The sequence below is a fragment of the Pinus tabuliformis genome, chromosome 6, assembly GCF_031772625.1.
Source record: "Pinus tabuliformis cultivar Carrire ecotype Pingquan chromosome 6, CPIR1, whole genome shotgun sequence".
Lineage (NCBI taxonomy): Eukaryota > Viridiplantae > Streptophyta > Pinopsida > Pinales > Pinaceae > Pinus > Pinus tabuliformis.
The window spans coordinates 74,860,806-74,865,047 of record NC_142292.1 but is presented as its reverse complement, the minus strand read 5'-3'; positions in this window follow the sequence as shown (position 1 = coordinate 74,865,047).

Here is a 4,242-nt window from a genome sequence, read left to right as displayed (position 1 = left end):
GGGAGAGGTAGTCCACTCCCGGGGCAGGACCCGGAATAGTCTCAGCGTAGACGACTATGTACAACTTTACTGCCCAGGTCATCGGAAGGTCGGGAGCCAGATCTCGATCCCACACGTGGCGAGTTTGTCACTGCGGATAATCCTGTTCACCATAGCTCGAGTGAACGGGTCATCTTCGCTACATCAGGCATCACGAGTAAACATGAGCGTAGCAGTGGACTGTCTCACCACGGTGTTTGACTGGTGTACTCCTCTACTTGCCAACATGAAGGAGCAGCTTGCTTCTATCAGGAAGGGACAGACCAAGAACTTTGGGTACGGAACCATTTTATGCACGTTTTTCTTCGAGAAGGTTCCCGCACTCCGCCCCAGGGTAGCAGTTCCCATCAGTAGTCCACGTGATCCACGTATGGGCCGGTGGGCTGACTTGATGAAACGTCTGGGGGGTGGGGAAGTGCCCAGGAATGCATTCGACGACGACTTTTTTGCTTGGTGGGAGCAACAGATCATCGCCATAGACGACTACCCCTATGCTGGACTGGATTTCCGAGGAGATCCTGACCTAGTGCTGCCACCAGATGCAGCATGGGGCGAGATCGGTAAGATTTTTTTGATTTTTATGATTTTATGATTTTTAGGATTTTTCAAGCATAATGATGAACTTTGAAAAATATATTTTTTTGATGAGATTCAAATGACTGATATGATGATCATGTTCCAGACATTGGGCCTGTGCGACCAGATGGATTCCCACGGCACGGACGGCGTGGCCGAGGAGCCGAAGAGGCGGCTGCGGATGCGGAAAGGACCCTCGCCAACGTCCAGCGACACTTGGCGAGATTGAGCTATCAAGTACCGATGGCCGAGATAGAGGACCTTCCTCCAGATATGCAGCGTCATGTGGTTGGGATGCCACGTGACTGGGTTCGCGTTTTTCGGCGCGTGGCCAATGCTATAGTTAGTTATTTAGCTGCTCATCCAGAGCCGAGGCATTAGATATGCCTGACATGATTATGGGCATTTGAGTCCCAATTTTGTATATTTTTGGACACACATATGTACACTCGAGACGCTTTGCGATATATATATATATACAGTTTGAATTTTTGATGCATGATTTTATGATGATGAATGATTGATATGCCAGTCTAATGCTTGATTAGCGATAGAATCAGCTAACCAATTTTGAGATCTTGGAATGTGCAAATAATTAATGTAAGTAAATGATCTTTGCAACAACCTCACCCTTAAATATTGGCGATATAATGATGGATCTCTAACCCGATAAATGTTATTTAACTGAGACACTATCAATTGAGAATCAAGATACACTACCAACGAGTCGATCCCATGAGAGATTGCCTCGGATAATAAATTGATAACAGCTGTATACTCGGCCATATTGTTTGAAGCAGGACCGATACACACGCCTCTCGATGTCATCAACTGACCAGTTGGGTAATAAAGTACCCAAGCTGCGGAAGCAAGATTCCGAGTGTGCCGACTAGCACCATCGGCGAATCCAAAATAAACCAAATCATCCATCAACACCTGCCAAAGCAGACCAAAAGTGCTGATATCAGAAAAACGCTCGATAAGATATGTACAAATATACATAAAATACAAAGAAGCCATTGCCTGGCCAAAGCTAAGCAAAGCACTTCCTGAGGTAGAGCCCGTCAGGGGGCTCCGCCAACTGACTCCTAGGGATGTTTATAGGTACGACGATCGAACCAATCAATATACTCTCTTCGGCAAATAAATGTGTCGGAGCCAAAGGGACCGTACAAACATCATTAGTCGAACTGGAGGACCGAGATTCTACTTCATGCACAGGGGAATGAAAGTATAACCGACGATGTAAATCTTCCAAAGGTCGATCTACGGCCGTCATTGCTTCGAATATCGCTTCATCCGATGGAAAAACAATATCCGAGCAATCCGATGCAGAGGTGGAATCAGGGGTCCGCAAATGAGCCACATCACCATCTATTTCTTTCCCAGAGGAAATAGTAGAATGGTTATCTACAGAGTTATCGATAGATTCACATCTAGGTTCTGCTGCAGACATAAGAGATTCTATTTCACCCACCTTGTCGTCACCTGATGTGGTCACAGATGAAGCTAAGGTTCCAGGATTCGAAGAATAAAGAGTTTGGACAAACTCTCTCCGTAAAGGATCCCTGGAGGATGAAATTGTATCTATACCAGCTGTAGGAGGGGGAAGGTTAAACGTACCCATCAATGAAGAATACATCCCGACTCCTAGACTCTCAATAGGCGGACGGGGGTTACCCACTAAAGGAATGGTAGAGTCAGAGTTTGCTTGAGGATCAGCTGGACAATAGTCCAATTGGTCAACCTTAACGATTTTCCCCTCATAAGGAAAGCAAATGACACGAAATAGAGTCGAAACAACGGCTTCCATCTCGTATACCCAGTTCCTTCCTAATAGGAGATTATAATCTAGGTTAGCGTCTATGACTTCTACTTCAATATTAACGACCTTTCCTCCAACACATATAGGAAAAGCCGGGATAATCCCGTACGGCCTATGAGAGTGACCATCAAATGCTGTCAATAGGGTGGGTGAAGGAACAACCGTCGGTGATCCAATGGCCTTCCAACATGACATAGACATGACACACGTGGAAGCTCCCTCATCTACAACCGTCCGGAAAATATTCGTTTTCTGGTAGGTAGACTTTATCTGGAAAGCCATGTGATGAGGAAGTCTCTTTTTGACATTACTCATATCAAAAGAGAGAGCTAAGGAATTACTTGGATCCACTGCCCCCATTGCAAATAGCAAGGCACTTCGTTGAGTAGGACATGTCTGGAGAACCTCTAACGCGGACATAGCACATGGACTCTGAGCCAGATCCTCGACAATGGAGTAATTCTGGGCTGCCCTAATATTAGGGTTGATAGTCGCGCATTTAGCTGAACCTTTCGGCACCCGAGGTATAGTCTCAACAGAAGGTCGCTCAATATGAAGTGGGTTGTTAGTTTCGGGAACTGATTTACCCTTAGAATTTTCACCTTCACCATAATCGCGTGACCGTGTGGCCACATTAGCGTGAGCACCCATCATGAAAACATTTGATGACTTATCCCCTTCCTGGTTGCCCCCTGCGGAGGTACCAGGGTTCGAACTTGCGCCAGCAAGAAGTTGCTGCCCTTGGGGAAACGGGTTAGTTAACACAGCTTGCGAACTAGAAGTCCCTTGCTGTCCTAACAAGCGCTGAGCGTCTTCAATTCTAGGGCAGAGATGAGTTAGATGGTCTTCTTTGCATAACTTGCAAGGAAACTTAACTTTCTTTCTCGACTCATTTCCACCACCACCAGCGTTGTTGCCGGATTTATTTGCATCGGGCTTCCCATCCTGGTTCTTCTTCTTACCACGTCCTTTCTTCTTTCCATCGAAATTTTGATTTCCTTTGGGGTTATCGGATTGGACGGCATTAATGGAAGAACTTTGGGAAGCTTGAGGATTAGACATTGTGACTTGGTTGTTAGAAGCAGTTTGTAATGACAACTGCTGCAATTGATTCAACAAGTTCACTGTAGTCGAGTCTACAGACCCCACGATACCATCCGCATGCGGACCTGGCTTTGGCTTAGCTAAATCAACCTTAGATCCAGGAGCATCTGGCAAGTACTTTTGGAGGATCCCAGACTGAGAGTAGATCAGTTCTAACTGCTGGGCCCTGAAAATGGCTTGCTCCTCAGAATAGACCCCAGACATGGAGACATCCTTGGAGATCTCAGGTTGCAAAGACTTCAAAAACCACTCTAGACGGTACTCCGGAGGGATTTCGGCTTTAATGAGCCTTTTTCTCCGTCTCCATTCCTGTATGTGATCAGAAATGTGGGTTGCCTTATCCTGACGAAAGGTAGCCAGAAGTTCAGTTCCGGCATCATAGCGGACAGGCAACTGAAAGTGATTCAAGAAGATATTAGCTAAGTCTGCGAACGATGTAAAGCTGCCCCCTGGCAACTCTATGTACCATTTAGCCGCATTACCAGTCAAGGTGCGCTGAAAAAGTCTCAACCTAACCGAATCTTCGATGAGGGAGTTAGATGAGCACCACAAATGGAATGTGGTTACATGATCGCCCGGATCTTCACCACTCTTCCCTTTGAATTTTGGGATGTCCGAAGGTAGTTTGGTTGGGACCGGAGGCCAGGCTGGATTGTATCTGATAGGGTCGTTCGTTAGCTTAGTGAGATCTGGCAAGT